This window comes from Suncus etruscus, chromosome 11, assembly GCF_024139225.1.
Source record: "Suncus etruscus isolate mSunEtr1 chromosome 11, mSunEtr1.pri.cur, whole genome shotgun sequence".
In the NCBI taxonomy this organism is placed as follows: Eukaryota; Metazoa; Chordata; class Mammalia; order Eulipotyphla; family Soricidae; genus Suncus; species Suncus etruscus.
Window position 1 is genome coordinate 75,620,629 of NC_064858.1, and position 13,137 is coordinate 75,633,765.

Sequence of the window (13,137 nt, forward strand, 5' to 3'; positions counted from 1 at the left end):
AATGTTCTGGTAAGGCCTTGTATATTTCCAACCCTGTTATGAATCATGATCACTACATATAGCCCCCAGCACCACCAGGACTCACTGCTGAACATAGAGCCATTGAATAGACTTTGAGCACTGTCCTGGGGTGATCCAAAAGTCCCAAAACAACGAACCCTTTACCTCCAAAATACCTCAGATTGTTCTTCTTTTTCTCTTTGCTGATTAATCCTTACTCATCTCTTAAAATGTGGCTTAGTTCACCTCTTTCATGCCTTCTCTGGGTTGGACTGAGAGTATTTCTGTGAATGTCCCATCCTATCTCTATCATCACACCATGAAATCATCAGATTGCATAATTTCCTCCAGGGCATATTCCTAATATCCTGTAATAGCACCCACTCGATGTCTGTTATATGCTCAGTGAGCAAATGAAAGATTTAATACCTAGTCACAGTTTTCTCACATAATAAGAGTCTTTATTCTTATCCTGCTCCCCTCCCCCATACAATCTGTTTCTGTCATTCAGGAAACAAAACCCCCTAAGCAATTTAAGAACACAAGGATGGAGTGTTCACAGAATCAGTTGCAAAGCCTAGAGGAACCTCTTCTGGGCTAAAACTTTGGGAATGACATCCAGAACATGGTGAGCATGCTCTACCTGGGAAGCTGTTGTTGCCTCTGCCGTAGGCAGGTAGGTGGTTGGGGTAGGGGTGCTAGAGGAGTTTACTGATGATTAGTTTAATCAAGTAACGACAGCTGTGATCAGGAGATCTAGAAGATCAGGACATTGCTGCTACATTATGATGCAACCATCTCTCAATATTTGCAAAACTAGAGACAGACTGACTCACTCTAGAGATAGAGCACATTGCTATGGCCTTGTTTGTGAGGCAAAATAGGCTCAGCTGCACTACAATGTGAACCTTTGTTTCACATCTGATTTTTTTGCTGAGAAGGGGCCTGGGCACACCCAGCTGTGATCAGAGTTTACTTGTGTCTCTGTACTTGGGAATCACTCCTGGTGATACTGAGAACCATATTTGGTATCAATGGTATAGACTGATTGCGAGGCAATTAATTGTGTGCCTTAAGAAACCGTGCTGTGGGGCTGGCAAGGTGGCACTAGAGGTAAGGTGTCTGCCTTGCAAGCGCTAGCCAAGGATCAGGACCGGGGTTCGATCCCCCGGTGTCCCATATGGTCCCCCCAAGCCAGGGGCAATTTCTGAGCCTTAGCCAGGAGTAACTCCTGAGCATTAAATGTGTGTGGCCCGAAAAACCAAAAAAAAAAGAGCGACTTCTCAGCACATAGCCAGGAGTAACCCCTAAGCATCACCGGGTGTGGCCCAAAACCCAAAACCCAAAAAAAAAAAAAAAAAAAAAGAAACTGTGCTGATGGGGCCGGAGAGATAGCATGGAGGTAAGGTGTTTGCCTTTCATCCTTTCATGCAGAAGGTCGGTGGTTCGAATCCTGGCATCCCATGTGGTCCCCTAAGCCTGCTAGGAGGGATTTCTGAGCCTGGAGCCAGGAATGACTCCTGAGCGCTGTGACCCCAAAAAACAAAAAAAAACAAAAAACAAAAAAAGAAACTTTGCCAGGCTGAGAGATAGCATGGAGGTAAGGCTTTTGCCTTGCATGCAGAAGGACTGTGGTTCGAATTCCGGCATCTCATCTCATATGGTCACCCAGGAGTGATTTCTGAGCTCTTAGCCAGGAGTAACACCTGAGCGCTGCCGGGTGGACCCAAAAACCAAAAACCAAAAAAAAAAAAAAAAAAAGAAGAAACCCTGCTGTTTTTTTTGCCCCTTATAAAGCATTGTTAAAGGAAGTAAAAACAAGTCACAAATTGAGAGATTTGTAAATCACATTTTCTGACTTGTATTCAGAATACATAAGTAAAAAAATACATTGATAAAAAAGAATTCAAAGGGGCCGAGTGGTGGCGCAAGTGGTTAGGGCATTTGCCTTGCATGTGCTAACCTAGGATGGACTGCAGTTTGATTCCCCGATGTCCTATATGGTCCCCCTAGCCAGCAACGATTTCTGATGCATAGGCAGGAGTAACCTTGAGCATCACTGGGTGTGGACCAAAAAGCAAAAAAAGAAAAAAGAAGAAAAAGAAAAGAAAAAATAAAGAGTAGCTAGAGCGATAGCTCAAAAGGTTGGGGTGCAATACTTTGCAAGTGCAAGACTAGAGTTTGATCCCTAGTATCATGGGATGACCTTGGTGGCTCTCTGCACTGCTAGGCCTAAGCAGCACTATAGTACTACCTCAAGAACTACTAGTAAAGACTTTTCCTTTTTATTTTATTTTATTTTATTTTTTTGGTTTTTGAGTCAGAATGAGAAATTGATTCCCATCCTCACAGACAGGAGGGTTAGGGGGTAAAAGATTGGGCAAGGAGAGTCCTTTGTTTACCTGCTGCAAGCTCCAAAACACAACTTGAGCCAGCCAGCCAACTCTGGCAAAAGACCCTGAAAACCTCGCTCCCAAACTATTTATTCGGCTCTCAACAGCGCCCCCACCTGGAAGGTCAAGGTGGGACAACAGGCAAATAATAATCTTATGGAAATATTTTCATATACAACCAAGACCAGCTGTTATGTGAGGAAGACACTCAATCATGTAAAGTTTCAGGTATGGAATAACTGAGCCTTTTTTGTCTCCCCTCATAATTGAGGCTTTTGCTAGCAAGGAACTGAGGTGTCCTGCCAAAAGTCAAGTGAATGAGACAAAAGCAATCAAACCTCAATATAACTGGATATATAGCCTTAATGCAAGATCCTGAAGTAGAAACATCCAGCTAAGCCTCCAGTGATTTAATATGAAGGTATGAGAATATGGTGCTGCTTAGTACCTGCAGTGCCAGGGACCACAGGGCTATCCTTGCTATACTCAGGTACTCCAGGGCCAGACCCAGGAATGGTCAGGGATATCCACAGTTACACCTGACAAGACTTGGTTGACAGGGTGGTTCTGATGTTTGAACCAGTCAGGTGCAGTGCCTTCCCAGTCTAACATTTTTAACTGTGTCTAACATTTTTTTTTGTTTTTTTTTTTTGTTTGTTTGTTTGTTTGGTTGGTTTTTTTGGGGGGGGGTTCCTCCTGGCTCTACGCTCAGAAATCGCTCCTGGAAGGCTTGGGGATCCATATGGGATGCTGGGATTCGAATCACCGTTCTTTTGCATGCAAGGCAAATGCCTACCTCCATGCTATCTCTCTGGCCCCTTTTTAACATTTTTTTTTGGGCCACACCCGGCATTGCTCAGGGGTTACTCCTGGCTGTCTGCTCAGAAATAGCTCCTGGCAGGCACGGGGGACCATATGGGACACCGGGATTCGAACCAACCACCTTTGGTCCTGAATCGGCTGCTTGCAAGGCAAACGCCGCTGTGCTATCTCTCCGGGGCTTTTTAACATTTTCTAATGGTGGTGTGCCTCGTGATTTTTTTTTTCATGAAAAAAGTGTGCCTTTGCACAAAAAGGTTGAAAAACACTGGATTATTTGGATGAGGGTGGCTACTAATTTCTAGTCCAATCCCTTTGCGCCTTCCCAAGAGGCACCTCCAGGTGGCGCCATCCCAACTGTAGCTCTGAATCCTCAAGGCCAAAGTCCTTCATGCCTGCAGCTGATGAAATGCCCAACCAAGAACTGTCCAGGTCTAGACTTGTCCTTTCTGCAAGTCAGAATTAGTGCGGCTGTGGAAGAGAATAGATAGCTGACCCCAATACAAATGCTATCTCTCCGGCCCCCCCTTTATTTTTTTTTGTGGTTTTTGGGTCACACCCGGCAGTGCTCAGGGGTTATTTCTGGCTCCATGCTCAGAAATTGCTCCTGGCAGGCACGGGGGACCATATGGGACGCCGGGATTCGAACCGATGACCTCCTGCATGAAAGGCAAACGCCTTACCTCCATGCTATCTCTCCGGCCCATCTGGCCCTTTTTTAACATACAAATACATTTCACCTGTTTCTATTCTATTAAATTCTATTGAATATATCTGCTATGTGCAAAGAAAGTACAGTTAAATTCTTGGGAAAACAAGTGACAAAGACCAGTGCCTGCCCTGAAGAAACTCACTATGTAGGGTTGTTTTGTTTGTTTGTTTGTTGTTGTTGTTGTTTTGATTTTTGGATCATACCCAGCAGCACTCAGGGGTTACTCCTGGCTCTACGCTCAGAAATCGCTCCTGGCAGGCTCAGGGACCCTATGGGATGCCGGGATTCGAACTACGTCCTTCCGGAGAGATAGCACAGCGGCGTTTGCCTTGCAAGCAGCCGATCCAGGACCAAAGGTGGTTGGTTCGAATCCCAGTGTCCCATATGGTCCCCCGTGCCTGCCAGGAGCTATTTCTGAACAGACAGCCAGGAGTAACCCCTGAGCACCGCTGGGTGTGACCCAAAAAACAAACAAAAAAAAATTTTTTTTGGGACCGGAGAGATAGCATGGAGGTAAGGCGTTTGCCTCACAATCAGAAGGTTGGTGGTTCGAATCCCGGCGTCCCATATGGTCCCCCCGAGCCTGCCAGGAGCAATTACTGAGTGTAGAGCCAGGAGTAACCCCTGAGTACTGCCGGGTGTGACCCAAAAACCAAAACAAAACAAAAACGAACTACGTCCTTCTTGCATGGGAAGTTCTTTTTTTGTTTGTTCTTTGTTTTTATTTATTTATTTATTTATTTATTTTTGGTCGTCACATCCGGCAGTGCTCAGGGATTACTCCTGGCTCTACGCTCAGAAATCACTCCTGGCAGGCGCTCAGAGGACCATATGGGATGCCGGGACTTGAACCACCATCCTTCTGTATGCAAGGCAATGCTATCTCTCCGGTCCCTGTGTCTAACATTTTTAATTGAATATAATATATAGAAAGCTCAGTAATTGCACCATATGTCAGACAAAACTTCATTTATTTTTGTAGCTAAATCATATTTGCACTGTATTTTTTTTTAATTTGTGCTACAACTAGCAGTTCTCAAGACTTACTCCTGGCTCTATGCTTAGGAATCACTCCTGGTGTTGCTTAAGGGACATTTTGTGGTGCTAGGGTAGACCATGTGCAAGGCAAGCGTCTTTTTTTTTTCTCTTTTTTTGGTTTTTGGGTCACACCTGGCAGCGCTCAGGGATTACTCCTGGCTCTACACTCAGAAATCGCTCCTGACAGGCTTGGGGGACCATATGGGATGCCAGGATTCGAACCACCGACCTTCTGCACACAAGGCAAATGCCTTACCTCTAGGCTATCTTTCCCGCCCCCAAGGCAAGCATCTTAATCTCCTGCTATTACTCTGGTTCAAATACAAAGTAATTTTTGTCATGATAGTTTATTTATACTAATTATTTTTCTAATTATATAATTATATATATATATAAATATATATATATTTGGTTTTTGGGCCACACCCAGCAGTGCTCAGGGGTTACTCCTGGCTGTCTGCTCAGAAATACCTCCTGGTAGGCACGGGGGACCATATGGGACACCGGGATTCGAACCAACCACCTTAGGTCCTGGATCGGCTGCTTGCAAGGCAAACAGCGCTGTGCTATCTCTCCGGGCCCAATATAAATATTTTTGTTGATGATAATCAACAAATATACCCAAATATACAAATATATACAAATACATACATATCTATGTATATATTATACAAATACATACATATATAAATACATATATATGTATATATACAAATACATACATATATATAGAAAAATGTGAACAAAATTTATGGTTAAGTTTTATTCCAAATTTAATTTGAATTTATTTTCTTTATCATTATCTTGCTGTTATTATTTGGGGGGACCACATCTAGTTGTACTCAGTGTTAACTCTTCATTCTGTGCTCAGAGGTCACTTCTGGCACAGCTGGGTGGACCTATATGAGGTGCCAAATATTGAATCCAGGTCAGCCATGTACAAGGCAAATGTTCTAACAACTGTACTATTGCTTCAAACATCATTCAGAATTTTAAACTACAAACATAGACTAACAGCTATCCTAACCATGTTCTATATATATTGGCAGGGATGGTAATCAAATCCAGGACCTCACACATAAAAGACCTTTGACCATAGGTAAATACACATAGTCACCTCTGATTCACATCCCTTGTATCCTTGTACTCGTTAAGTCGTAATCACAGACTTTCCAGGGTATAATTTCATCAGAAGACCAGTAATGTCATTTGTTCATGCCTCATTTGAACTGACTTAAAATTGACCAGGGGGTGACAGGGAAATAGTACCCAGCACTACATGCCCCCCAAAGGATTGGTAGGTATAGCTCTACGGGCCCCCCAATACTACCAGTGTGGTCCCTAGCAATGCAGTATCTAAGTAGTACCACATCCTCAGGGTCCCCAGTGGTCCCGGAACCCTCAAGCACCACTAGAAGATCAAAAAATATGAATAAATGAATTAAATTGATCCAGAGATGTGGCTCTTTGGTAGAGTGCATGCTTTGCATGCGTAGGGCCTTGGGTTTGATACCGAGCACTTTAAAAAATGACATAGAAGGGCTGGAGCAGTGACGCAAGTGGTAGGGCGTTTGCCTTGCATGCACTAACCTAGGGCAGATTGTGGTTCAATACCGCAGTGTCCCATGTGGTCCTCCAAACCAGGAGGAATTTCTGAGCACATAGCCAGGAGTAAATCCTGAGTGTCACCAGGTGTGACCCAAAAAGAAAAAAAAAATAAATAGAAGCTGGAGAAACAGCACAGCTGGGCCAAAGAGATAGTATAGATGTAGGGCATTTGCCTTGCATAAAATCTACATAGGAAAAATCCGGGTTTGATCCCTGGCATCCCATATAGTTCCCGAGCTTGCCAGAAGGAATTCTTGAGTGCAGAGCTAGGAGTAACCCCTGAGTGCTGCTGGGTGTGGCCCCAAAACAAACAAACAATAAAAACTAAAACTAAAAAAAGACATAAGAGAGAACATGATATCACCATATCCACCAGAAGCAAAAGATATAAGTTGAAAGGGGCCTATTGATATTATGAGCAATAGTCTCAAAAGCACCTGTAAATGACTAGATGAGAAAATAAGGCAATTCCCAAAGGTCTCTGTAATATATGTATCGAGTCTTTTGTAAACAGGGAGGTAGTATGTGGTGATATATAGAATAAAAGGCATGTGTTGTCACTCTTGTTCTCTAGTGCTGTGGACTCCACAGTCAATAACACTGACAGGAGGGACCAGAGTGATAGCACAGCCTTGCACATGGACAACTCGAGTTTGATCCTCAGCATTCCAGTTTAAGAACTAAACTGCCATGAGTAATATCTGAGTACAGAGCCAGGAGTAAACCCTGAGAGCTTCCTGGTATGGTTCCTAAACAAAAAACAAACAAAAACACCAACAGGAGAGGATCAACACAGGGACCTATAAACACAACTCAATCCAGTTGAGTTAGTAGACTATTGGCAGCCCCAACACCTAAAACCATCTATGACCCCAAATAGACACATCAGCACCATCCTGGAAATCCAGTCTCCATAAATTTAAAAAATGCTGTGCTGGCTAGCAAGGGTGATTGGCTTGCCAGGATACTCTCTTAGAACTGAGACTGTGTCACAGGATATTAGGATGATTTCCTAGGTAGGTGATACAGAATTCCAGGATCAAGGCATCTGGGACTAAAAGATGGCCATGAAGGGAAGAAACTAGAACCAAGGGGCCAGAGAGATAGCATGGAGGTAAGGTGTTTGCCTTGCATGCAGAAGATTCGAATCCTGGCATCCCATATAGTCCCCCGAGCCTGCCAGGAGCATAGAGCCAGGAGTAACTCCTGAGTGCTGCCGGTGTGATCCAAAAACAAAAGAAAAGAAAAGAAAAAGAAACTAGGACCAAGGATCATGCAGGACCAAGTCTGTGTTGAACCTTAAAGGCATTGCTTGCCTTGGCTTGTTCCAGGCATATTTATTTATTTATTTATTTTCTTTTTAATTATCTTTATTTAAACACCATGATTACAAATATAATTGTAGTTGTATAATTACAGTCATGTAAAGAACACCCCCCTTCACCAGTGCAAGATTACCACCACCAATTTCCTAGATCTCCCTCCTCCCCACCTCACCCACACCTGTACTCGAGACAGGCTTTCTATTTTCCTCATTCATTCACATTGTTATGATAGTTTTCAGTGTAGTTATTTCTCTAACTGCACTCATCACTCTATGTGGTGAGCTTCATGTCATGAGCTGCACCTACATGGCTAGATGGGGGGAAATAATGGTTGGGACTGAGGCAGTAAAAGATTAGAAATGAGCTTTGTAGGGCAGTATCAAGGTCACAATACAAGATGGATATTATGCATATATAAACTATATGCATACAATACTATCAATAGAAGACCAAGGAGAAAAAATTTCCTGTGGCTGTCCCAACATAAACCAGTGCTAGAATGGCCTGCCCTGCTCCCAAAGCACATTCCCATTAGTGTAGGGAGAGGTAAAGGGAAAGCCTGATGACCTCTATAGAGTCCACCTGGACTGGCACCCAGGGAAAGCCTGGAGTCCAGGGGAGAAAGAGAGGGATGGCTGGGAGCCTGCAAAGCATCCCAGCACTCCCCAGGCTAGGGAGAAGGCCTCCGACATGGGGACTCCCCAAACCCCTTACCTGGCAAGAGCTGGCCTCCAGAATCAAAGGGGAAACAGGAAGCTAGATATCTGCCCGCTCTCCTCCTCATGCACCTTCCCCCTGAAGTACGGAGAGAGGGGGGAAGCCTGAGGACCCCTAAGAGTCCACCTGAACCCACTTCTGACCATCTGAGCTGGCGCACCCAGAGAAGGCCTGGAGTCAGGGGAGAAAGAGGAAGACGGCTGGGGGCCTGCCAATCCCAGGCATATTTAAACAATTTCTTGGAAGGTTTTCCACGGTATTGGATCCTGAAGCACAGGATCCAATACAGGGGTGTTATTATATGGAAGAGGTATATGTATTTTTGGGTGTTGTTTCCTTGTTTATTTTGGGGCCACACCTGATGGTGCTGCAGGATTCTCCTATCTCTGTGCTTGTCATGTGCTCCTGGTGGTGCTGAAATTGGGGGGTGGGTTCTAACCTTGACCTTGCAAGTGTAAAGCATAGGTAATAGTCCTTTTAGCTATTTTTCCAGTCATGAATACTGGTTATTTTGATAATGTCATAAGAAGAACTCCCAATTTGCTCTATCACTGGATTTCTCACTCTGAGAGAAATTAAGACTCATGGTCTGTGGGGGACTCCTATGGTCCAACAGTAGCTAGCAACAAATTGTCAGCTTTATGGGTGAGCCACATAGTAAGACCTCCAGCCTAAGGATGACAGTGGGCCCTGATGCCACTGCAATCACTAATGGACTCTGAGCTGAAAATGAACAAAACGGGCCGGGCGGTGGCGCTGAAGGTAAGGTGCCTGCCTTGCCTGCGCTAGCCTTGGACGGACGGCGGTTCGATCCCCCGGTGTCCCATATGGTCCCCCAAGCCAGGAGCAACTTCTGAGCACATAGCCAGGAGTAACCCCTGAGCGTTACCGGGTGTGGCCCAAAACCCCCCCCCCAAAAAAAATGAACAAAACAAACTATGTCATCAGTGAACAAAAACCTAATGTCAAGCAAGGTACAAGTCAAATTCTTAGCAACTTACTGTTCTAGGTGAAGAATTAAATAGTAACTCTACCAAAAGTTTCTTATGCATTGAGTGTGTCATGGAAATAGAACTAAGGCACAAAAAGGGTCAATAGTATGCAGGTGAAAACCTCTATAGCACTGCGTAGGTGATGCCTAGGTCAGGAAACAGCCTGCTCCCAAGCACCTGGACTTTTAGAAATGTGGCTGAAAGTAGGGTAGGATGAGAGAGAAATTCCAAAGATAAATAATACATTTTCTCCCATTCTTGTGAAATGAGGTTCAGGATAAATACTAGGTTGCACTATATAAAATGAAATTATATTTATCACACACCTGGATTTATTTACTGAGAACCATACCCAGCACATTCATATTTTAGGGGAGGTGGTAGTGGTGCAGGGAATTGTATCCAGGGCCTCATTTATGCAAGACATTTGCTCTATCACTGAACCACTTTCCAAGCACATTTGTATTTTTGCTTGTTTGAGGCCTTACTTAGTGGTGCTCAGGGGTATTGGGGGGCTACGATTCAGGAATTCCTTGCCCTTGATTCAGCTTTTCAGCCATCAATTTGTATTGTTTATTGAAAAGATACTATTTTTAAAATAAATCCCCATGGTTTGTGAGACTACCCCTCACACCATGTTTCCACTCCTAGGTGGATGGGTCTGAAGAAGCCGGGTAGCAGCAAAGAATTAATCATCCAAGCCAGTTCGGAAAGAGTCATGGAGTCAATGGCTTCTCTCCTTGTGGTATCTTGGTAAACTCAACCAGCCAGACTGCTCTTTCTTTATTAAACCAATACTAATTCATTAGGAAGGGGAAGGTCAAGTGATCCAGGTGGGCTTTTACATATCAAAGGACTAGGTAAAAATGAAAAAGGAAATTGAGGAATGCCTTTGTTTTGCGTTAATAATAGGGTGTCATCTTATACTAGTCTACCTTTCTAGAAATTAATTTTTTTGTTCTTGGGTCACACCCAGCAGTGTTCAAGGGTTACTCCTGGCTCCATGCTCAGAAATTGCTCCTGGCAGGCTCTGGGAGCACATGGAATGCCGGGATTCAAACCATGGTCCTTCTGCATGCAAGGCAAATGCCCTACCTCCATGTTATCTCTCCGGCCCCAGGAATTAATTTTTTAAATCCTGGATACTGATCTAATCCCCACTGATAAAATGTTTAATCTGAATTTTTGGGGTAGGGACTTGAGCCATACCTAGCTGTACTCAGGAATAGCTCTAAGGAGAATTTGATGAACTATATGTAGTGGCAAGGAACCTGGATCTGCCATGTGCAAGGTAAGTGCCTTACCCACTGCATCACTGCTTCAATAATTATTATTATCTTTAGAGTTATTGTAAAATATAGAAAATATGTAAATGATGATGTTGATCTATTTCATAACTACTTAAAATTCTTGCATGAGGGGCCCGGAGAGATAGCACAGCGGTGTTTGCCTTGCAAACAGCCGATCCAGGACCAAAGGTGGTTGGTTCTAATCCCGGTGTCCCATATGGTCCCCCGTGCCTGCCAGGAGCTATTCTGAGCAGATAGCCAGGAGTAACCCCTGAGCAAAGCCGGGTGTGGCCCAAAAAAAATTCTTGCATGAGTAGTGTTTTTTTAAATTTTTTTTAAGATGCTCTCAATGGGTGCTCCAAGTCACTACTAGCAGTGCTTAGGGGACCATATGGTACAATGTAAAACACTCCTGTATGCAAAACACTTGGTCTGTTGGGCTATCTCTAGTCTTTCAGAGAACAATCTTTGGCAGAGCTTCAACTCTAACTTCCTTTTTAGCCCCTAGTTTCCTCTCCTCCCCATCATTTCCTCTCAACTTGAAGGACAGTGGTGACAGTTAAAAATCTAGTTCTCCTCAGGATCCTGGCAAACTTCCGATTCAGAAAAGGGGTTAAAATAATTCTTCTTCTTCTTTTTTTTTGTGGACAATGCCTGGGGGGTACTCAGGAGTTATTCCTGGCTTTGCTCTCAGGAATTACTGCTGGCAGGGCTTTGAGGGACATAGGAAAGCTAATATAAAACCCAGGTAGGGAATGTGCAAGGTGAGTGCAAGGCAAATGTACTATTACTTTGGCCTTTTTGATCTTTTGTAAAGCATTTTTTTTTTTATAGTTGAACTCCATTAGAATCACAATGATAGGGCTGGAGAGATAGCATGGAGGTTAGGCATTTGCCTTGCATGCAGAAGGACGGAGGTTCAAATCCCGGCATCCCATATGGTCCCCTGAGCCTGCCAGGAGCGATTTCTGAGTGTAGAGCAAGGAGCAACCCCTGAGCGCTGCTGGGTTCCCTTGGAGAGAACTTTTATCTATCATCTATCTATCTATCTATCTATCTATCTATCTATCTATCTATCTATCTATCTATCTATCTATCTATCTATCTATCTATCTATCATCTATCCATCCATCCATCCATCCATCTATCCATCCATCTATCCATCCATCCATCCATCCATCCATCCATCCATCCATCCATCCATCCATCCATCCATCCATCCATCCATCTATCTATCAATTTATCTATCATCTATCTACAGTCACCATGAACTTAAGCTATTCATGATTGAGTTTCAGGCATACAAGTTTCAACACCAAAGCTTCTTCATCAGTGTTCTCTTTCCTTCACCAGTGCTCCTTCCTCATTGGCCCCCATGCCTTCCACCCACCGATCTGCTTCTAGGAGTAGGGCTTCTCGTTTTTTAGTTTTTTGCACTTTGACTTACAATACTGTTGCTGATAGAATTTTATACATAATTCTTTGCCTCCTTTCATATCTCCTTCCCACCACCAATCCTTGCTTTCTCCTTGTCCTATCCCTCAGTCCCTTCAGGTGGCATATTTCCTACTGAATACCAGTTCTCAAGTTCTTTGTTTCAGTCTTTGGCCATTCATTGTTTAATCATTATGTTCTTTTTTTTTTTTTTTTTTTTTTTTTTTTTTTTTTTTTTTGGTTTTTGGGCCACACCCGGTAACGCTCAGGGGTTACTCCTGGCTATGCGCTCAGAAGTTGCTCCTGGCTTGGGGGACCATATGGGACGCCGGGGGATCGAACTGTGGTCCGTCCAAGGCTAGCGCAGGCAAGGCAGGCACCTTACCTCTTGCGCCACCGCCCGGCCCCAATCATTATGTTCTTTATATCTTTATATATGAGAAAAGATCACTTTGTGTAGGTCTCTTGGAGAATGCTTTCTAAGTGTTCTCTAAATCTCTTTTCCCTATGATATAATTTAAAACCGGAATCTGAGACTTTGGGGTGTGTGTGTGTGTGTGTGTGTGTGTGTGTGTGTGTGTGTGTGTGGTCTATCACGTACCACGTACTTGTGTGTGTGTGTGTGTGTGTGTGTGTGTGTGTGTGTGTGTGGTCTATCACGTACCACGTACTTGTGTGTGTGTGTGTGTGTGTGTGTGTGTGTGTGTGTGTGTGTGTGTGTGTGTGTGTGTGTGTGTGTGTGTGTGTGTGTGTGTGTGTGTGTGGTCTATCACGTACCACGTACCAGGTGTCACGGTTGGAGCCTGCTCC